Here is a 23,996-nt window from a genome sequence, read left to right on the forward strand (position 1 = left end):
AACCCCCTACACACATATAAATCAACTCCACTAACAATGGAAACAGAATGTATTTTTGGTGATCATTGCAGGGCCAGTCATGTGTTTAAGGACTTCTATGAGCCCTCCTCTTTGCAAAGCCTTGTGAATATATACAGATGAGTAAGACGTGCTACCTGCCCCTATAGGGCTCCATTCCAGGTTAGCATGACACGCCCATAAGGAGGGCTTAAATGCGTAAAACGTGCTCCAGAAGCTACACAGACAATTATATTATAGAAGCTCGGAGGTGGCAAGGATGACATTGGGCTGGAGTGATCCCAGAATCGTCCTGAAAAAGGTGATTTTCGAATCAGGTTTTAAAGGGCAGGTAAAGGGTGGTTAGATGAAAAAGCTAACAATTAACAGGTAGCTCGCCTCTTGAATACACATTTGTTTTTGGACCCACTGCAAGCAATAGTATACATTGTTGATATAAAAACACAATATGGTATCTCAACTTCATTTGTGAGCACTCTCTTTTCGCCCCTTTGCAAATACCACGCTGTTGTGAGTTATTTACATAAAAATACAATACGGTCAATTTCCAGTGGAATTAAACAAAGCTCCAAACAATATCTTTGCTTCTCCCAGTTGGTGCTTTCTGCCAGTTTCATATCCTCCCCCATTTGGAAAGATGGCACTTCCCTACAGAAGGTAACCCTAGGCTTGCAATCCCAGAAAAAAACAACATCTTACCAGCCTCATGAAGCCCCTGAACTGCTCCATCTCTCACCCCCCCACACCCAGTGCTTGATTCAGCACCTGCCCCCGCCCCGAGAGCCACCATGTTTCCATCTGCCAACGTGCAACTGCAGTCACTGTGACCCTTCTTCTAGCCACTAGCCCATATGCTACCCCGACAAATGTCTGCCTCATTTGCCCACCAAGCTCTTCTTGATCGTGCCCTTTCTTTTCCCTCTCCCTGTTCTTCTTTACCTCTGGCTGTTTCTTACATACAGCACAGGATCCAGCCTTCCTACTTGTGCTCTCTGGTTCTGTCTTTTCTCCTCCAGCCACTCCCAAACACCAGTTTACAAGTCACTGCCTGCTGCTCTGCGTCATCATCCTGTGTGTCAGTGAGTCCTCCAACGCTCCCACTCTGTGAACCAAGCTCGAGCCTTCAGCGTGCTCCACTGCCCTTGACTTCCCTCTGTTTTCCTTTAGGCTTCTAGTTCGTCCATCCATTCAACCAGCGTTCCATTTGTCCATCCGCCCATCCACTATTTACTGTGCACCTGCCATGAGTCAGGGATTACGCCCATTATAGGAGAAACAATGCTGATCAAAAAGAGGCCTGCGCCCCATGAAACTGGCGGCTTGGTAGGAAAAAGACACAGTCATTCAATCGTCACCCTAATGACTTTCACTAAAATAGCCTTTTAACCACTGACTCAACAGAGTGCTGGCAAACAGTAGCAGACACTCAGCGCCACTGCCCTGTTCTTCCTGGCTCTTCCCATGGCTGGAGTCCCCTCGTCTTTCAGTCACAGCATTAACATCACCTCCTCAAGAAAACCACCCCTGACCATCCTACTAACGCAGCAGCCACGCCAGCTGTTTATTCTCACATGCTCTATTTTATTCTTCATAGCGATTGGCCCCTGAAACGACACTTGTATTTACTGTTCACCTACTTACTGTCTGTCTTGGGCAGAGTGTAAACTCTAAGAGGGCAGGAGCCTCGCCTACATGGTTCACAGCTGTCGTCAGAACACCCAGAAGAGGCCCAGCACATAGAAGGCGCTCTATAATGATTTGATGAAAGAATGAATACAACTCAACACTTTATGGCTCCTCTTGACTCGCTATCCCCCTACCATCAGATCCTACTTATATTCAGTGGCCACGGCAGAAATAAATTCCCACCATACTGTAGATTCTTATTTCTCATAACCTCTAATGTGAGAAACCAAGTTCCAATTGTTCACTTCTTTGAGAGCCAGTGCTTCCGCAGACAAACAAGAGGAGGTGTGCGGGGGACTAAGACCTCAACCTATAGCCACCTAAATATGGTGATTACATTTTCCACCAAGAGGCGTCACACAGCATCTCACCCACACGAGGTCAGGAGGGGACTGCACAGGAGGCGGCTGCTCGGGGCAATGAACTTCAGATGCTGCCCCTTAAGTCTTCTCACGGCATGGAGGCAACTGAAAAAGCATCCTTGGACACTCCGGTCATTCAAGAAAACAAGTGCACTTTAAGTAAATAAGTAAATAAATAAAGAGCCAAAGCCTGCCATCTGTCATCGGTAAGAGTGCAAGAGTACATACCCATCACCCGCTACAAATGCACTGCTTCAGGTCTAGCTGGTTAACCCAGCCCACGTCACCTGACAGGGTCAGGGCAAGGACACCTCTTATAAAATGAGAGAAAGGCAAGGCACTGAGGATTACAGGCTTCTACATACATTTCTGCAATGGCCAGTATATTTATCTTGCACTGTTTATAACAGTCCCCGTCCCTCAAGGATTTGAAGCTGCTTTATAAACAGAATGTGGTCAATAAAACGACAGAGTGGACAGTGGGGTACGGTGACATGAGGAAGCACAGAAAACCGACATCAAGCAAGGGTGGGGGCTGGAGGATGGGAGAGGTGATTCTGGGAGTCTTGGGCTTGGCTCCGAGGCACCCGGCCATCATGCTGAAACGAGAGACCAACTCCATCACACCTCTTCGTAAGAAGCAAGAGGAGAGATACCACCAGTGCTTCGAAGGAAGGAAACGTCTCTTAACGGAGGGGTTAGGAGGACAGGCTTTCCAGCTGGACCTCCTGGGTTCAAGGCTGGGGTCCCTTATCCACTGGCTCTGTGACCCTGGGCAAATTACTCGACCTCTCTGAACCCACGTGGAAGGGCTGCCAGGGTGCACACAAAGTGCTTAGCACAGTGCCCGCTAAGTGTGTTGGTTTCGTACTACCATGACATTAGTATCATGTGAAAACCCCACAGCAAAGGCATCACCCAAGCAGCTAAGGGGTGAGAACCGTCAGAAAGACCGGCCTTCGGCTCCACCGCTCACCAGCCAGTGTCATCTCAGAAAGTGACGACGTCTCTGAAACCCCAATCTTCTCATCTGCAAAATGGGCACTATAACAGGGTGTGCCCTTCCCGGGTGGTTATGAAAACCCGAGATAATCACAGTAACACTCCCAACGGCTGACCTGACGAGGTGCCAGGAACCTGGGGTGAACCTTCGTGCGTCTCACCTCACACACAGGCCCTGATGAAGCAGTTGTTACTATTACTCTTTTCTGAGATCAGGAGACCCTTTTGGGTCTTTCAGATAATGTGCAGCAGGCGTGGAGCACGCCCGAGAAGCCCACACTGTGACAGACATCGTCTTCCCAGGATGCCGTGAGAGGCACGGGCCCGGGAAGCGGCCAAGCAGCGACGAGGGGTGACAGCGGGGCTGCAGGGGCCCCAGCTGAGAAGCTCAGCAGACGCCCTGGACGGAAGACATCTTGGGCTCCAGAGGGGAAGTGCTGGTACCTCGTACGGGAGGAGAAGAGAAAACGGAGGCGTGTGGAGGAACTAAGGACCCCCGGTCCCCAATCGGGGGCTGTGTCGGGGGAGGCATGGGGGCCGTGGAGCCGGCCGGGGCCAGGGGCTCCTGCAGACCCTCGCTGGCCCTCCCTGGTGCCTGGTGTCATCTGGACTCGGTGAGACCAGGCCCTGCACATGGCTCACAGACCTGTCCATTCCACCTGCTTCCTTCACAGTGTGCTCGGAGGAGCTGCGGGCGGGAAAGGAGCGCCCTCCTCAGGACTGTTTCCCCAGAAGCGGGTGGGACCTCAGACCCGAGCAGGCGGGGACTCGGCCCCGGCCCGCCTCAGGCTCTTCAATGGGCACTGGTCTACCTCCCTCCATGGGCGTGATTTCAGTGAATCACACCCCAACCTCCACCCCCAAAACCTAGAGCCAAGAGCCATGGAGAGACTGTTTCACTTCTCCAAACTTTTCACTCCACCCCACCCAGCAGGTTTGAGCACCCCCTTCCAAATAAACTTGGCCTAGAGCAGGCAACATTAGTCCCAGTTAAGAGAAAGCAAAACGGGGGGCGGGTGAATGGGAAGTGACTAAAAGGGAAACGAGAACTTTCTGGAGTGAAGGAAATGTCTTGATTGGGGTGGAGGTCACACAGGTGTGGTAGAGAGAATAATGCGCCCCCATCCCTGAAAAGATGTCCAGACCCTAATCCCTGGGACTTGTGAATATGTCACCTTACATGGCAAAGGGGAATAAGGTTGCAGATGGAATTAAGGTTGCTAACCTTAAAATAGGGAGATTATGCTGGATTATTCAGAGGGGCTAGTGTCATCACAAGGGTTCTTTAAAGTAGAACAGGAGGGTAGAGTGATATGGTGTGAGAAGGACCTCCACTCAGCATCGCTGGCTTTGAACATGAGGAAGGGGCCACAGCCAAGGGGCCTCTAGAAACTGGGAAAGTCAGGGAAACGGATTCTCCCCCGGAGCCTCCAGAAAGGAATGCAGCCCCGCTGACACCTTGATTTTAGTCTAGTTAAGACTCATGTCGAACTTGTGAGATAAAAAATCTGGCTGTCTTAAGCCACTGAGATTTTAGTGATTCGTTACAGCAGCCATTGAAAACAAATACGATAGGTATAAACATCTGTCAAATCTGATCAAATTGTACACTTAAAATCTCTACATATTATTGTATGTAAATCACATCACAATAAAAAGGAAGAGAAGGGAGAAAAAAACTGCTTTGTTACCCGAAGGCTAGAAAACTCTGTCAAGGCTGTCCAGACAAGGGGCCACCCTCAGAGGCCATCTCCCCCTGCAGAGGGATCTGCGTCTGCCGCCCTCATGGCCCATCTTTCTTCACCCTCTGCTTATCTCCAAATCGCATGTGATTCCAAAGCCCTCTTCACATAAGCTGTCTCATCAGCGTTCTAGGAGATTGTCAGGATAGATATCACCATTCATAAATCTATCACGTTATAGACAGGAGAGCTGGGGTCAGGAGAGGGCAGCTGATGTGTGGCAGAGCCACGCCCACTCCCTGCCTCTGCACTCAAGGCCCTGTGCACCGCCTGCCTTCTTAGTGATCACACGGAACACCAGCCCCAGTGATGGGCAGGCAACTCCAAAAAAGCGAGGGTGGGTTTGGGGGCAGACACAGCGTCAATGCCAACATTGCGGACAACAGGTCCATGTTTGGAGTGGCCTTAGGGAAGGAAGCCGGGGTTGGGCCAGGTGAGAAAGTGACCACCTGCAGCGGCCACCTCCATGGAAGCTCTGGGGGACAGAGGTGGGAGGGGACCCAGGTATGGCCACTGTAAGCCAGGCTTAAAAACAATCCCCACAAAACAGAAAATATGGATCACAGAATGTTGAAGCTGGAAGCACTCTATTCCAGACATTTCCAGATGTTTTTCCCAGCAGGGAAACCCTGCTTCTCCTCCGTCCCCTAACACCACCTTCCATAAGGATCCGGGTATATGAGAGATACAGGCAGAACTGCTCAGCCTGAAACACAGCAGGGAGGAAGCCCCTCACATCACTGGAACTCCTCCTTGCAATGCCAGGGCTCCACAGGATGTGGTTTGGGAACTACCCATTTAGTCCAGCCCTTCACATTTTACAGAGGAGGAAACTGAGGCCCAGAGGGGGAAACAGACATCTCAAGGCCACACAGAGCCCACGTCTCCTGCCTACTCGAGCCAGTCCCTTTGCCCAGGCTCGGTGGTGGATGACTGGCTGACACAGCAAGCAGCTCGAATTTCATTCCTGCTCTCAGGTAACTGTCAAGCAGACACAGTTTGCCCTCCTTGGGCTGCTTGAGCTGTATGGGGACTGAAGAACTGAGGTCTTAGTTTAAAATAATAAGGAGACCACCCTTTCAGATCACTCTTGAAAATAATAAGATATCCCTTAATTAGCCCGGCAGCCACCCTCTGTGCCCAGCCAAGTCCTTGCAAAGGAAAGGAACGTGATTTATGACAGGTCCCCCCGGCTCCTGAAACCAGAGGCGGCCCGAAGTTAGGGACCAGCAGACAACTGGCAGCTCCTCTAAACAACAGGCCGGAAGTGTGCAGGATGGGGTGGGGGGACTCCTTTCTTTAGGTGCAAGAGGTCACACTGTGCAGGATGGGGTGTGGGGAGAAAAATGGGAGGCACGGGCCTTCGCCATGTGCTGGACATACAACAGGGAAGGTGAGCGAATGAGCACCTTATTGAAAAGCCGTCTTCCCCAGAATTCAGAGACTTGGGGGAAGGAGGGCAAAGACAGTCTTGGAACCTTGGAACCCAGAGCCAGCCAGGCAGCCTGCACCTGCAGGGACACGGGAGGAGCCCTTTACGAGCATCTCAGATAAAGGAAGTGGCAGCAGCAGGAAGCAGAGGTGGATGTGATCCAGGACAGGTCCGGCAGGAGAGGGGACGGTATGCGGGGAGCAGCCCCCAGCACTCCTGGGACAGCTCTGAGACTTTGGTCCTTCCCCAAAGGAAAGCATTTCACCCGGCAGCAGTCCATCTTCTAGAAACCCTCACACTGAGCCTTCAGAGACTCCAGAGAATGAGCTTTTCTATCTGACTGCCTGGTACACAGCCCATGACATTCACTCTGCGTGCTCACTTATCTGCTGCAGAATGAATTAAGTTCTCAGGCTAAATGCAAGAATTTGAAAAATGTGACTGCTGAGCAGTGCTGAATCCTTGTGCTTCCAGGAGCAGATGGAAATTCCTCCCTGGAGGCTGACTTTTTCTCTTCTGACTCTGCCTCTGGCACACGGGGACCTCGGCCTCGGCCCTGGAGTCTCCAGGACTTGAAGGGATGTCTCCAAACAGACCAACCCATTCCTGTCCAGCTTGTTCAGAGGCTCTGTGAGTGACAGAGTGACAGCAATGGCTACCCAAGTGTGGGGTTTACCTTGTGGGGTTCTCTTCCTATACCTGTGATTAACTGAGACTTCATCACTTCCTGGGGACCCCTGATCTGTAAATTACAGTGAACAATGATTGAAGCCTTCTGATTTGCTTGGCACCTACCTAAGTGCTTTGTATACAGTATCTCATTTAACCCTTCTAACTACCCCATGAGGTAGGGGCTACCACTATCCCCACTTTACAGACGAGGAAACTGAGACTCAAAGAGGTTAAATAACTTGCCAAGTCATACAGCTAGGAAGTGGTGGTGGTGGTGCCCCAGGACTCAAGCCCCACTGGTCCGACACCTCAGCCCATGCTCTCAACGCCCCTGCTTTGTTCAACACCTCTCACCTGAGCAAGAGTGTGTCAAACTCCAAACACCTTTTGGCTTTTTATAACGCACTCCCTACCCACCAGCCCAGGTCTCTCAGCTGCACAGCAGAGTCTCACAGACTCTTCTCACAGGAAAGAATAGCCATGGTAGGAACACATGTGAATGCCCCAACTTTCCCGCAAGGCCTGATGCTCTTGTTAATCTGGGCTCCCAAAGAAGCCTCTTTTGCTAGTTGAAGCTTTGCCAGGGCTGCGTGTTACGGGTTGTTCACCGAACCACTAGCACTCAATGACCACCGTAGGTCTTGAGTCCCTTTCTTAGAAACCCATGACAACAATCAAAACCCAAAGATCATGTACCAGGAACCACGTGATAAAACACACATGCTTTAGGCACAGGAGCCTGGAGAATTGCAAGTCTGGAAACCTGAATTTTGGCCATGGCTCCTCAATAACCAGCTACGTGAACTTGGGCAATTTGCTTAACTGCATTTGTGCCCTAGGTTCCTTATCTGAAAAACATGACTCTTACCACCTGCCCTGCGTGCATCACATGGAGGGGGTCCATCAAGGCTGCAGTTATGAAACACTATGAGAAACGCACTTTGATTACTACGGGAAGCTACTCAAATGCAGGGTGTATAATCTATCAGTACCACTTTCAAAGGAAATCAGTTAGCAGGTAAGACAGGTGGAGCGACTAATGTGCTGGGTGTTATGTGATGACCAAAGTCTAGTGTCCCAAAAACATCCAAAGATAAACAAGCCCAGCTCGTACTGGTAGGTCAAGATGGCCTGTAAATTGACAGCAAAAACACACTGAAGAGCCTTTCCCAGTAACTGTCACAATGAAGGAAGTTAAAAAAAAAAAATCCAGCTGGAATTCCGCTAGTTACAGATGCCATTCAGATTCCATTAGACACAGAGACAAATGTTGTTGCTTCCACTTCTCAAAGTGTAATACACCCAAGGCAGAATGGTGTCAGACCCTCCCCGTGGACAGGCCCAAGCCTTTCAACATGAACTGTTTTTCCAATATTTTCAACTATTCTTGACTTCAGGAAAAGTATGATATTTGAAAAGAATCTAATAATTAGTGAAGAGGGCATTAAGAATCAAACACTCCCCTGGTATAAATGATCACTCACTCTGAGGACATTTTTTTTAGCAAGGTTTGATGGGTTTCAACCAGTAAACATCTGCAAGTCTCAGCTCACCAATGTCTCTGAGGATGCTGTCAGCTTTAATGAGTTCAGAAATAACATAAACTTTAAAACAGAAAAGAAGGAAGTGATGAAGTGAACGAAGTATGGGTTGTAAAGGCACTGACATTTCAACTTCATTTTTCTGAAAAGAGTTCCTCCCTCATCCAAACTGTAGAGCCATCTCTTAATAACTCAGACATAAACAGCATGTTTCAACTCCTCTTCCCTGCCAGGGCTGGACGGAGGCCACCGTCCGCTTATCGTTGATTCCCAAGGCCTGAGAGAGGGGCTGGAGGACAAGGAAGACCAAATTAATCTGGGCACTGGGCTCCAGGGAAGGGCCTGAGCTCCAAGGTCAATACCAAAGCACTGGAGCTTCACGATGCTTTTCAAGGTGAGTTAATTCTGGTTTTAGCAAGCAGCAAAGTCCCACCTGTTCCCTAAGAACCACTTTTCTTCTGAGACCTGAGAGCTTAACACCTCTCCTTACCTGTCCCCCGGGGCCCACAGGAAACAGCACTGGCCAGGAAAGTCTGCCCGATCTGGTGAGCAGTCTGGTCCCCGCTTCTCCCGTGTAGATCAGAACACTGACAGCTTCTCACATACTCATCCATGACACCTCAACCAACAAACTGTACTTCCTAAAAAAAATTTTTTTTGAAGGTGTTATCTTACAAAGCCCCTGTATGTGTAGGTAAACTGTCAGCGATAACATCTCTAGCAATATTTAAGAGTAAAATCACACAGATTTCAGGGAGGCAGATCAGCCTTCATTCTAGAAGACCCAGGGACAAGAAGTTAAGGGGACTCCCAATTTTCCCTGGGTTCAATTCTCAAACCTCCTTACAGAAGCCAAAGGCCAGCATATTTTGTGGGGTGCGCTGGCACAGCCGTCTGTCCTTTCCGGCCAAAAGCAGGAAAACAAAGAGCCTCCAGAGAAAAACAATGATGACCAGTAAAATGGGAAACAGAAGCAACCCCAAATTTGCCTGAAGCGACGGGAGATTGCGGCAGGGACCTGGTTGGGAAATTTCTTTAAGTACAAGAAGGTACTTTGGTGGCCCTTCAAGCCAACATGAGGTTTATAAAAAAGAAAGGCACCGTGAAGCAGACGAGGCTCTGGTTAGACCTCAGGGACGACTTTTGTTAAAGTACTCAGGGAGGCTTTGGAATCTCGGTCTCCAGACATCTACTCAACTAGAGAAGAAGAAAATCAGTATCAGTAAACGTCTGGGGCTGCTGGAGACGCACACTAGTCTCCAAGGGTGCCCTCCAGGACTGATTCTATGATTTAACGAAAGTGCCTTCTGGTGGTTCAGGTGACACTCTCAGGTCTCGTGTCAGCTTGCCCACAGCCTCGCTGTGGGATCTGTGACAGGGGGACAGAGGCCTTCTCAGTGGGCCTCCAATGTGTATCATGAGACCTGAAAAGAACGATGCAAGAGGTGCTGCAAAAACTCCATCAGCAAGAAACGCACCCCGGGCATCAGCAAAGGAGGGCTCAGGTGGGTCCCCTGCCCAGAGCCTAGGGGCGACGCGGCTGCTGTCCCTTCCCGCCTCACTTGGGGGTCCCATCCGCGTTATCAATAAAGAACTGACACAGGAGTCGGAGGATAAGACCTTCGCTCTTTGGTCTTATTTCTAGCCTGGGTACCTGAGGGCCGATCCATCAACACTGACGGACATTTTCTGCCCTAAAATCACCAAGGTTCCCCAGGGCATCCAACTGCATTGAGCTTTATGTCGACGTCAAGAAGAATCCTTTGCACACCCATTCTCTGTGTTTGTACGGAGAGCAGCAGGGGCTCAGAGAAAGGGCTCCACGTCCTGCACACTCAGCAAGGTACAAACAGGTGGACAGGGGTGGCTGAGGAGCTGGGCAGGTATGGACAGGGCATTTATGAACCTGCAGCCTCGGTTTCCTCATCTGTAACGGAGGAAGGAGGAGGGGAAGTGCCACCCAAGAGGCCTGGAGGATGGAATCAAGAAGGTAACACAGTGCAAGCCCAGCACAGGGCCTGCACCTGGTAGGTGTTCTGTACCAGACACTTTCCCTTCCCCACTCTCAACAAACTGAACTGTGACACACCTGCTCGACGGATAACATCCAAAAAGAAATAAATATACCCTGGCCTGTTGGGGGCAAGGACGTTGGCTGGCAAACAGCAAAACATCAAGCAAAGCGAGCACCTTCCTGACGGAAGGCTCACCATCACCCGCTGTCCTCTGCTCGATCAAATGACCTCTCAGGTCTCAGTCCTGGTCTGAACCCCAAAGGACACGCTCCAGGACTTTCAGTCCTCCCAACCCAGCAGGTCCATTTCACTGGGTACTGGCCCATCAGGGGGCCCATATGGCTGCAGAGAACATCCTTGGGATCCAAGAGTAAAAGGTACAGATGGCCAGACGGATGGAGATGGCGGGGTAAAATTACACAGCACTCATCTGTGTAAGTGCTGCTTAATAGATTATGGCTCTGGCATCAGTAACGTGTATCCAAGTAGGTTACAGCCCGAGCCAACTTGGTGCCCTTTAGAAGCACTGACTAGGGCTTGGCAGGGGCCGTGGAGATCACCTAATTCAGCCACCCACCTGATGATAAGCTCAGTACCTGGGTCGAGCAGTGGTCTCATGCCCCGTGCCCCTGCCCCCACCAACCCCCAGTGCTATGTTCCAACCACGCTGGCTTCCTTCAGCTCCTGCAACATGTTGGCTCATGCCAACCCATCTGTCTGAACACTCCTGCCCTCTGCTCTTCACGCCACTTGTTCTCTTCTCGTCTGCTAAGTCTGGGCTTAAACGCATCTCCCTGGAGAAGCCTCCTCTGACCACCCTAAGTGGCTTCTCCATGACACTCTTCCCTCTTCACGCTTCTCCCTTATTTAATTGTTAACTGGCTTATGATCCATCTCCCCTGCTAGACTTTTACCTCCTCGAGGGCAGGCCCTCTATGATCTCAGTCCAGACCGTGTCACGGCCACCTCATCCAGTGCCTGGCACCCAGCAGGTGCTCCATCAATACCTGCTATCTTAATGAACGCACAACAGTCCTGAAGGACGTGCAATCCTGCAAAACTTAAATCGAGTCCAGCTTTGCATCTATGGCAGGTGAAGTTTAACTCAATAACCAGAAGATCCCTGTCCGTGAAAGCTCAAAATCCTGCCAAGCGGTGAAAACGCCGAATGCCAAAGGCCAGCTGAAAGAGGCTAATGTGGCGGTCTCACCTCTCAGAGGCTTCTCAGGTTTGTGCCCAGGTCCCTGCGATGGGCTCAGGCTGGCTGGGGATCCTAATCCGTCTAGTTAACTGTTAACTACTCTGACCTCGCTGACACTTGCATTATTAAGGTGGGCGGGGAAGGACAATCATTCGTAGACCTTCCATCTCAGAACCTGGCTCACACCCCTGACTTGGTAACCACAAGCTCGGGGCCGAACAGTCTGTGGGCTTGTGTTGCAAAGAGGCGAATGAAAACACATTTTTCAAACACCGTATGGTGAGGGCAACTGAAGCACCATCCTCCAACAGCAATATAAATTTTTAAGTCCTGAATTCAAAGGAAAACGAGTGGCTTGAAGATATCAGATGGTTTACAGGACTCTCCCCTTTGGCATCTGGGACATCTTGATGACAAATTTAAAACCCAGGCAAAGGTAACTGGGAGAAACATCAAGAGAGGCTCTGACACGTTCACAGAGGAACTTAGAGGACTCAGGAAATGCACGTGGGCATAGATTTCTCAGTGAGAAGGAGGGTCATGGCAGAAATGCCGATGCCATCTGTGAATGTCACTTAGGTTCTCAGAGTGCTCAGGGTCCAGGCTTGTGAGTGACATGTCTTTAAGGCCCCCATGTCGGGACTCTAGCCGCTGGCAGTTTCTAATGAGAAAGTATTCTCAACCATGAAGTTAGCTCGACTGGAAAAGTTCCAAAGGGAAAGCCCCTCCAGTTACTCAGAGGGGGGGAAAGAAAGTTGCCTTCTTGGTCTGGAATCTGGGGATATTTTATGCAGATGGCTCTAACAGAAGTTACTAAGGGGAAGTCAGTTCGCCTTTGATTATTCAAACAGGCTACTGCTATTAAGAATTGCACAACTCTTGGGCAAGGCAGGGGTGGGTTTCGGCTTTGTTTTTTTTTTAAGCCTATCCTCACGGGAACTACTTATTCTTTTCTAAGAACATTTCATTATAACCTCCCTAACTCACGTCTTTTAAATGTCTCTGCTCTGGTGGGAATGTGACCGACAAGGCAAAGCCATCAGAGCAGCCAGGGTGCAGGTGGACACCCCCCAGAGCTGCCACCGCGGCTTCTCAGGAGGGCAGTTCTGCTTCCCTGCTGAGCACTGGATGGAGCAGCCACTTTTTTTTTTTAGTGCAGGCTGAGTAATCTCAACCTGCAACCTTCAGGTAACAGAAGTTGCCCAAGCTCCAGGAATTATCACTGTGGGACAAACGCCTTCCTTTGTTTTCATGTGGTTCCATCTTACAATGTGCTAGATGAGATAAGAGGTGTCACCCCAACCAGGGCAAGAGCACAAGGAGGATTACGGAAATGCCAACAGCCCTCCTTCTCTAGGGCAGAGCGATGGTCTGCCCAATGGGCAATGGAATCCATCTAGTTCAGGGGCCACCCGAGAGCAAAGGGTAAGCTTCTATCGGATGAGCCTGAAGCCTCCCAGGACAGGTCCCTATCACGAAGGGGCTGGTAAGAAAGAAAACTAGCCTAGGAAAAGAAATAGGTGAGGGTGAGAGAAAAGACACCTTAGCCAAAACCCTTCTGATGTCTTAGAGCTACACAATGGGGAACTCTTAGGGGGAAAAGGAAAATATTCTGTTTCTGGAGACAGCTCCAAGAATACTGAGCTAGGCGGAGAAACAAGCAAGCTGAGAGATTGGAGGGAAAAAAAAGAAAGAAAAGAAAAGGTGGGGAGAAGAAGGAGTCAGGGAAGGGGGAGCGAGATGGCTGAGAGACAGGGGAATTAAAGAACACCATGGCAACAAGTCCGTCCACCTACCCTGGCCGCCCACCCACAGCCAGATTCTTTGCTGACGCACTTGAGAACAAGCTGGTTCCTACCAGCTCAGGAAGGTGAGCAAACCCGGAGAGCTCATTAAATCCCTTCTCAGCGACTCTTGTCTGCCTGCAGATAGTGAGCAGGGAGGATATAAATAGAAGTTATATAACATCTCTTTGTTGATTCCTGTGCTTACCAAAAAAATGCAGCATGACCTTGTTTTTTTTTTTTTTTTCTGCAGCGTTTTCTTCAGCCTGCGGGTTGAGGACTTAAAGCCAGTTAGGGATCATCTTAAAGTTTAAAGAGTTGGCTATAGATTTCCACACTCAGGAGGATCATCCGAGCTCAGAACCCTCAGGATCAAGTCCTCCTCAGGTATAAAAAAAAAAAAAAAAAAAATCTACTTGCTGTAGAATAAAACTTTAAGGAATCTTGTGGCGTCCTGAGGACATTTCTGATGACGCCAGGAGCTGTATTAACACCCAAGCACAGAGAACCGTGTAAAACCAAATACGTGACTTGGGTTTACAAAGGAGGTCAGGGCACTCAAAATGCATACATTTAAAGCCAACTGATGGTTTCTAAATACCTCCAGGAAGACTCAGTTGTCTTTTTCTTTCTCTACAGGTAAGACAGTAAGAGTCCAGTGGAATGCAAAGGCCTCCTCCTTAGGGAGGCCAACAGAGGTGAGAAGTGCAGAGGGAAACACCAACGGGAGGCCCTGAGGTCTACCCCAACCCGGTCGGAGCCTCCAGCGCTGCCGGGGCTCCTGCACAGACTCTTGCTCTGGCACCTTCACCGGGAGGTAGCTTGAAAGGAGCGTGTGCTTACAGGCTGTGCTGCTGAACCCCCATTACTCTGCTATCTTGTCTAACCTAGTGATGCCACAAGACTCTTTCAAAAAACTGTTACCATGGGAACTTTTCCCTCTCAAGCATTTTTCAAGAAATGTTACAGGTGCTGGAGAATTCAATGCCCTTGGTCTCAGTAAGCATCTTCTGAGTCTTTGAACGTGCGGCTTCAACCGAGAGGACTTTCAAACCCATGATGCAAGGGTTTTGAACACCAATCTCTTCAAGGGATGGGGTTAATCACACAGGGCATGGGTGCTATGATGGCCCGAGGCCCCACTAGGCACGCAAATTCTGAACCACAGGGCCTTTAACGCATCCTATCCGCTAAACAGAAGACCCCGTAGGGATATAAGCAGCTCAGAGGGTGACCCCAATAAGGGATGCTGTGGCTCTCATCCGTACCATGGGATTTCCCCTCTCATCAGAACTGGGAGGTGGTCAACAACACAACAAGGTATCCATCCAGGCAGGGCAAGAGCCACCATCCCCCACTGAACCCCTGGTCCTAGGTCAGCACATCAGCTCATCTCTCAACTGAGCCCTATTAGCCCAAGCCTTCTCCTCTTCTAAATTCCTGTGAGGAAAACACCATCGACCTTCTATAATATAAACAGCGCAGAGCTGGTAGGAACCAATACATCTTCCTGTCCCGACGTGGCAATGTTGCCAGGTAACAATGTAGAAATACACTCAGAAAACTGTACGTGACAATATACAACCTCCGCTCTGCAGCTGATAACCGAGGGAGTGTTAAAACACCATGTTCTCTGAACACTTGGGCTCTTGGTGCAAAAAGAAAATTAAACGGGATATTTCCTCTTGTAAATATAAGACAGGCATACCACTCACACATGCAGCCACTAACTGCAAACAGTAGAGGGGTTTGCCGCAGCCATCTGCAATGCACCCCAGCTTTCACTCTCCAGCCCCTCCACTCCCCCCAACATGGATTCCAGAAAACTAAGAGAAACATAACCAAGCATGAGCCTCTCCTGTGTTAGGGACAAGTTCTCCTCTGACCAGGGAAAGGACACCAGTGGCAACTACAGAAAAACTCATACCTTATTATAAAACTGGGCGTGCTTCCATCGTGTGGTTCCCAAGTTGACTTAGAGAATTCACTGCATGACCAAGCAGTGACCACTTGCTTCTCAGATCAAATAACCAGCGCTGCCTACCCGCTCCCAACAATGAGGAGGAAGGTGCTGCTCTGGAGGATGCAAAGCACCACAGTGGATGTGGAGCACTGATGAACTCCCTGGCATTGGTCCCATGCAACTTCAAGGCTGTCCAGCATGGTAGAAAGTCAAGAGGTTTTTGAGGGAGATAGACCTGGGTACCGAATCTCAGCTCTACTAACTGGGTGACTTTGCGTAAGACCTCCCTCGATCTTTTGGGACTCAGTTTTCTCATCCAGAATTGGGGCTATCCCACCTAGCCCAGATCAAGTACATAGCAGCACCATGCACCGTGCCTGCCCTGGAATGGGCACTTTATAAAGGCAACAAGTCCTTTCCTTTTCCTTCTGCAACACATAAACATTCTTCAACCTGCCCAAGAATTGAATATGGGGAGAATCCAGTGCATGGAGCTTCTTCATGCAAAATGGGCAAAAGATGAGCTCTAATAAGCCTCACATTACACCAAAGTACATATGCTCCTTTAGATGCAAGTGAAAATCAAAAATTGTAGCAATATAATCTAACTTTTCTTAGGAGCCCTAATTCAGTGAGCTGCCCTCTGTCTCCACGGAGAGGAAGTTATGCGAGAGACCTTCCTTCCCATTAACTTTCATGGACCTGAGACCCTGGAACCCGCTAGAGGGGAAGCAGCATGTGTGGCACATATAATTTTTATTTGGCAAATGAGATGCCCAGCCTGAAAGGTAAAGTCTTTCGTGGTTCTCTTCTCTGTCATACACAGGCCGGTGATGTAACCAAAGCAAAGACACACAAGCCATCTCAGGACTTCTCTGGAAGGCAGACCGCCCTCCACAATGAGCCCACTAACAAAAAGAAAAACAAAGAGAGAGAAGCCACAAATTCTGCAGAAGGGCTGAGAACTCCGGCTCTTCTCTATATTTATTCATTACGTAGAGATCGAGTTCCCTTTACCCAACAGATGCAGAGACTTCCCTGGGAAACGTGGGGTTGAAACAAACCCTGATACAACTACCAGCTAGCTCTGTAACCCTAAGCAAGCAACTTGACCTCTCAGATCCTCTATTTCCCGCTGAGCGAAAACGGGTCCAGGCCGTACCTGCCCACACAGGACCACCACGCAGAGTAAATGAGATCATGCAGAGAAAGCACCAAGCCTCGCTCCTGGCATGTGAGCGTTCAGACTCTGGTACTCATTATTATTACCACCAACTATAGTTACTATAAAGAACAAAAGAAGAAGGAAAAGATCCATCAAGAATCTCTGGCATCACAAGGAGATTTCTCGAAATTGACATTATATATTTCCCTTGGGTTCAGATAAACTTAACTCCTTCTCTCACCTAAAGAAAGTGCCTCTTTAAAATTGTGATAACTGTTAACAACACATTTTCACATTTCACATCCTCATGTTTATATTGGGAAAAGAACAAGATGAGGAACGTAACACGGTGGCGACATAGCGTCCAGACTTTAATTCATTCAGGGAACATTTATTGAGCACCCACCATGGTCCAGGTGCTGGGAAGTAAGACTGAGGCTTGACCCTGGGAGAAATTACACTCTTGGGTGGGGGGAGGGGGGAGGAGAGGAAGACATACAACCAAACAGAAACTGTGAGCAATGACTACGCATTAGGCACCATTCTGAGCTGCTGTGTGCTTTCCATATATTATCTCATTTAATCCCCAGAGTAACCCTACAGAGCAGGATTCTCTATGTGTATTTGTTACGTACAGATTGACTTCCCTTCATCCAACACATGCAGAGACTTCTCTGGGGAGCCTGGGGGTGAAGACACACTTGATCTCTGCCTCCTCGGGTCTTACAATGAGCCTCCATTTCAAGAGTGCTGATTGCTAAGTAAATGAACTGCCCAGACAAAGAGACCACTACTTCTGCCTCAGGGGATCAAGAAGTTTCCCAGAGCAGGAGGCAATTTAAACAGGGCTCAGGGAGCGTGCCAGGCAAAGGGAAAGCGGGCACGTCCCACAAGGAGCAGAGGCATCTGAGTACAAGGCCAGGGCCAGGCAAACGAGCAGGGTGCAGCCACAGGACAATGAACGTGGGGGTGAGCGTGGGAGCCCAGGCAGGGCCAGACACGTGGGCACCAGTGGATCGCAGAAACATGGCAGCGGATTTGACCTTCCGCGGAAGGCTGTTAGGACAGGGAATGAGGTGGTCCGGCCTTCCATCTGGCCGGGAGGAGTGGGCATCACTGACAGCAGTATGGAAGAGAGAAATGTCCAGAGGCAGGGAGGCCTTGAAGAGCCCATCTCGGGCTGAGAACTCAGATGACCCGCGCTGGCAGATGGTATAGGATGCTGGTCAGGGGCAGGAATTCTGAAGCCAGAGCGGCTCGTTTCCAACCCCAGCTCCCCCAGCCCCAGCCGGGTCACTTTGGGCAGGTCATGCAGCCTCCAGGTGTCAACTGTCTGGCTCATTACAAGTCTGAACTAAGTCCTGACTAATAGAATACTGGGAGGTAGAGTGGACGCAGAATGAGTTCCTGATGAAAATCAAGAGGGAGGAGACGGATGACATCAAGGTTTCCAGCTCAGGTGACTGCACAGGTGGCGGTGGGAAGTCCACTGACCTAGATACAGAACACAAGAAGGCCAATGGGGTGGAGGACGGGAGGGGATGGGCACGCTTGGGGTCACGTGAACTGAGAGTTAACACAGGTGGAGATGCCCAACAGCGATTTGTGCAGAAATCTGGAGATGATCACAGAGGTAGGGCCAGGAGCTGTTGGCATAAATGGTAGCTGGGAACCATGGGGATGGATGAAGTCACCCAGGGAGCGTGGAGAAAAAGACGACAAATAGGCTGGAGACCAGGCGCCAGCATCTCACGTATTTGAAGGTTAACTGTGTGTGTCCCAAGGAGTCTCTTGTCCACCACGAGGAAAACCTCCAGAGGAAGCACAGAAATAGCACAGCGTCAGGCCATCAGGAAGTGACTGACGTAAAGTGTGGCACCCTGGGGTGGACGGTCAGACAGGGCTTCCAGATGAAAGCTCTGGACTCCTGAGCCATGTATACAAATCCCCTCGGGAAGGAGCTGCCCGAGTCTGCCTTCCAAATCTGCGTTCAAAAGTGGTAAGCAGGGCGCTGGAATATATTCCCGCAGAGGCAGTCAAGGGAAAGGGGAGATCACACCTCCAATCAAGAAAGGAAAGAAAGGGCTTCCCTGGTGGCGCAGTGGTTGAGAGTCTGCCTGCCGAAGCAGGGGACACGGGTTCGTGCCCCGGTACAGGAAGATCCCACATGCCGCAGAGCGGCTGGGCCCGTGAGCCGTGGCCGCTGGGCCTGCGCGTCCGGAGCCTGTGCTCCGTAATGGGAGAGGCCACAGCAGTGAGAGGCCCACGTACCACAAAAAAAAAGAAAGAAAGGAAAGAAAAAGGAGAGGCCTCTCTTTCCCTGAATTTCCATTTATAAGCTGAGCAAGTGGCCAGACTCTCAGGGGACTTAGGCTATTACTCATCTGGTGAATATTTACCACAAACCTATCACTGCTCTACCAGGGGGTGAAGGACACAGAACAGAGGGATTAAGACATGGTTCTTTTCCTTAAGCAGCTTCCTATCTCGACAGCAGAGATTCAACAAACACAGGGGCTGGCAGAGGTTTTCCATAAAGGTCCAAATAGTAAATATTCTAGGATCTGCCGGCCATTCGGTCTGCGGTACAACCCCTCAGCTCTGCCCAAGCAGCGTGAGAACAGCCAAGGACAACACTAAAGGTTATTGTGAGGCTGGCTGTGTTCCAGTAAAACTTTATTTACAAAAGCAGGCGTCGGGCTGGATTCGGCCCGCTGGCCATAGTTTGCCAGGCCCTGGACCAACGTATCATAAGCCAACAGAGGAGAATTTGGTGTCAGCTTAGAAGTTCCTAAGTTCCTAAGAGGGCACTCCATCCTCAGAAGTCACTAAGGAAAGTTAGGAAGAACACGGACCTCTTGCTAGAGCTGAAGGACAATTTAGACTTGTGGATTTAATAGGATACAATGAAGGCACGGTGACAACAATCTTCCAGTCTTCTCTGACATTTTTTTCTGCTCCTCAGTCAAATTTTGGAGATCATGGAAAACCCGAGGTTTCCTCTGAAGATACCTCCTCTTAGAAACTAGTTCCTGTTTATGGGTTTTCTAGGAAGCAAGAAGATTAACACTTTGTATCCAAAGATCTCCCCCCAACTCCCTAACGACTGCAGTCCTGTTAGGGAAGGCCAGAAGAGCACACGTACGGAACTGTCCACTTCTGCCTACACTGTTGGCTTTGCTACTCAGGAAAGAAGAAAAGTGACGTGGGGTCTGCGGTTCCTCTACAGGCACGAGCCGGTGGGCACATCTCCCCCTCGGACCACCGCAATAGGACTGTGCTTCTCAAACCCAAGTGACAAAGAACATGCTGGCCATCTCTGCAGTAATGTTTTGTCCTGAACTGCAGTAGGTCTGTGCATCATCCAGGGCTCACATCACTTGGACAGCTGGGGGCGTTCATTCAAGTCTTATATTCCCAACAATGGGAACTACTTTTGGATTTTGAGTCTTCACTGCAAAACCTTGGTCTAGACCAATAATCCTAAAAGACTCTTGTTCAGTGACACACCAGTTTCCTGGGAATGGAGAGGAAGGGCCTATGTCCAAGGATGACTTAGACCAAAAAGTAATAATAAAAATAATACAGAGAAGGAAAGAAAAAGTCCTGGGTCAGGGAGCAGGTAACTGGACTGCCTGTTGCTTTCTGCTTCACCCAGAACGTCCGGCAGGATAAGGGACCAGTACCCGAAGCAATGAAGCCTCCCAGCCTCCTGGACCTCTAAAGTTAGCTCAAATACAGAAAGAGTGAGAGGGACTTAGGTGAACAGTGTGTGAAAACAACATACGACAGCACACCCCCCAGGCCCACTGGATCATCAACCACTAGACAGAAGCAAAACATCAGAAGTTGGATTTTTGACGGAGAACAAATTGAAGAAAACAAAGCTCATTTTTAAATAATAAAGACTGTATTAACACAAAAAATCACCACCTCATTTTGAGATCCTTCTATGACCTGGGCACTGAGTGAGGCGCTTTCGGTGAATCACCCTGTCCGACCATCCCAGGAGCCCTGTGAGGTGGGGACGGACACCATCCTGCTCCCCAGGCAGGAGCTGGACTGGGGGGTCAAGGACTTGCCCTGAGCCCTGGGGTGGGAGGTGAGACGCAGGGCTGGAGGCCTTCGTCCCTCCATCAAACCAGCCCCAGGGCAGGGGCTCATTCCTGCAGCCACGCCCGCTACTGCCCCCACCAAGTGACCCTGTTTAATCCTCTCAATAACCGCATAAGGAAGGGACTCAGGTTTCCTAACTCATGGTTTACAGATGAGAAAACTGACTTTCAGAGCATCCTGAGAAAGTCCAAGGTCACCCCGCTGGCAGGGGCAGGGCCGGAATTGTAGCCCAGGTGCTTCCACTCTGGAGGCCAAGCTCCCTCCGCTGCTACGCCTACCCTTCTGGCCAGTGTCCCCCGAAGTCCCTGACCTCATGCCACCCGTTCTCCAAGGAGGGCCGACTGGCAGTGCCTGCAGCCCTCCCTGAACCAAGCCGGGCAGCTTCGCCATCCAGACCCCTGGTGGCTTCAGCCAAAGGGCACAGGGGGCGGGGCCACCTGCCTTCCTCTTATTGTCATGGCAACGGCTCCCACACCCCCCAGGCTGGGGAGAAAGTCTCCTGACTCCACTGCTGGCCGTGCTCTTCTCCCACATGGATAAAACCCGAGGTCAGAAAACACCGCTCCCGAGTGACTCATTTCTGACTTGGCTGCCAAACACAACACCCTTTTACGTAACTCGCTTGCACACCAGTCTCCTCGTCCTCCGCCTCGGGGTAGCTGTCCTGTCAAACCAAGGCTGATCTTCCTCACCAGCTGGTCTCCCATCTCCCGCAAAGGCAAAGCAAAGCACCCTTCCTGCCCCTGATCGCCGCTCACTGGGGTCAGGGGTGGCCTCCAGTCCAGCATGCTCCCCGCTCAGTGCCTTCTTGTGGTGACTTCTTCTGGAAGGGGTGGGAGATTTCCTATCGAATATTCGCTCCTGGGCTGATGTCTTAAGCCAACCACAAAAAATAAGTGTGTGGCAAGGGAAAAGCCCCTGGACGAGGGACCTGTCTCTCTCTCAGCTGAATCCGCAGCCAGCTTCCTGACAGAGCACGTCTCACTTTTTCCAACTCGAGCTGTGTACGTGCGGAAAAGAAAATCCTTTCTGGGTGTGTCTGTAGGCTAGACTTGGCATGGGAAGCGCCGTGGGCAGCCATTTGATATATACAATTCACTGGGCTTCTGCAACCGGAAGCAATTAATCCAAAAAAAATTTTCTTTTTCGATCTTTTCCCTTCATTTGTTGTGAGGTTCTCTATGGTCATGACAGCACGTACAGCCCCAAACATCTGTAGGTGCTTAAAAAAGAAACCTAACACTGGGTATTTTCAAAGATACATTCTACTCCTCCTCTTCCCCCAGGTGAGAGCAGTCTCTGTCCTCCTGAAGCGAAGAGGAAGTGGAGGAACATCCCCCGGGTGCTGGTGGGGACATCTCAGGAGGAAGAAACACAGAAATTGGCAAGGACGCGAAGGACGGATATGCAAGTGCCATGAGACTCGCTGAGCCCTGCGTGTGCCAAAAATTAATTCATAAGCAAATGCTTATTTTATAGTTTCCCACTTGCTACAAAACATCAAGCGGAAAGATTTCTTCTGGGGGCTGGCAGGAAGTGGGTGGCATAAGAGAGGGCAGAGAGAAGGCAGGAGTTACTCTTTCTTTTTTTTTTTTTAATAGGTCTTTATTGGAGTATAATTGCTTCACAGTACTGTGTTAGTTACTGTTGTATAAGAAAGAGAATCAGCCATATGCATACAAATGTCCCCATATCCCCTCCCTCTTGAGCCTCCCTCCCACCCTCCCTATCCCACCCCTCTAGGTCATCTCGAAGCACCAAGCTGATCTCCCCGTGCTATGCGGCTGCTTCCCACCAGCCAACTATTTTACATTCGGTAGTATATACATGTCGATGCTACTCTCACTTTGCCCCAGCTTCGCCCTCCCACCCCATGCCCTCAAGTCCATTCTCTTTGTCTACCTCTTTATTCCTGCCCTACAACTAGGTTCCTCGGTACCAATTTTTTTTTCTTAGATTCCATACATATGCATTAGCATATGGTATTTGTTTTTCTCTTTCTGACTTATTTCACTCTGTATGACAGACTCTAGGTCCATCCACCTTACTGCAAATAACTCAATTTCATTTCTTTTTATGGCTGAGTAATATTCCACTGTATATATGTGCCATATCTTCTTTATCCATTCATCTGTCGATGGATATTTAGGTTGGTTCCATGCAATCCCTATCAAACTACCAATGGCATTCTTCACAGAATTAGAACAAAAAATTTTACAATTCATATGGAAACAGAAAAGACGCCAAATAGCTAAAGCAATCTTGAGAGAGAAAAACGGAGTTGGAGGAATCAGGTTCCCTGACTTCAAACTATATCACAAAGCTACAGTAATCAAGACAGTATGGTACTGGCACAAAAACAGAAATATAGATCAATGGTACAGGATAGAATGCCCAGAGATAAACCCACGCACATATGGGCACCTAATTTACAACAAAGGAGGCAAGAACATACAATGGAGAAAAGACAGCCTCCTCAAAAAGTGGTGCTGGGAAAACTGGACAGCTACATGTAAGAGAAAGAGTTACTCTTAAATAGAAGCTTGGTCCCATGGCTCAACAATGTCACCCATTCCTGGAGAACCCCAGGGTAGTGGTTGGTACCATCTCCTTGTTCCTAAAAGCAGAGGGTTCACCATGAAGCCTGAGCCACTCTGATAGCACCCAGGTAGGAGAAGTTTTGGAGGCAGTATCTGTCTTCAGACATTGTTACCATCAAAGAAGCCAGGGACAGAAGACATGGGAAGACTTGGAGTCCACTATGACAGGCCAGGAACTATCCCCAATTCAGCTTCCAGGCATTTCAGGGCTTAAGTGATGGTGTTACAGATTACAAGGTTTCAGAGTAAGGGCAGTTCTCCGTGTGAGGGTTCCTAGCCAGCACTGTAGGTCCTTAGTTTTGGACTGCTACAAATGGAATCCCTCTGAGGTCTGGACAATGAAGTTTAAAACTTCTGAAGAATTCTGGTCCCCAGTGACCTTATCCTCAGTACAAGGGTGAATTTTCACACACCATCAAAAGGGGAAGGACAGGAGTTGACACTTCTTCAAAAATGGGATTGAACTTCCAGAGAGAACTGAGCTCCTCCATTGCAGAGACAATAGTGTCTCCCTTTCTTGCCCAACTCAGGGGCTTGACCGACCCATGGCAGGTGCTCAAGCAACAATAACAAGGGTGTGGCGGAGCCAGCCTCCCCCTCTCCTTAGTGCACAAGCTCTACTCACAGCAAGAGGTGCCACTCCTCTCCCCTCCCTCTGGAGCCGAGCTGGTCTCACGACTGGCTTTGACCGGTAGAA

At 49.7% G+C, this 23,996-nt stretch overlaps 1 protein-coding gene across 5 annotated transcripts in view; it reads right to left on the reverse strand.

Moving 5' to 3' along the window:
* ITPR1 (inositol 1,4,5-trisphosphate receptor type 1) overlaps positions 1 to 23,996 on the reverse strand; it is a gene marked incomplete at both ends in the record, with an annotated part of 307,403 nt that overhangs the window by 79,162 nt on the left and 204,245 nt on the right. The gene's annotated exons all lie outside the window — the stretch shown is intronic.

This window comes from Hyperoodon ampullatus, assembly GCF_949752795.1.
Source record: "Hyperoodon ampullatus genome assembly, chromosome: 10".
Classification (NCBI taxonomy): domain Eukaryota; kingdom Metazoa; phylum Chordata; class Mammalia; order Artiodactyla; family Ziphiidae; genus Hyperoodon; species Hyperoodon ampullatus.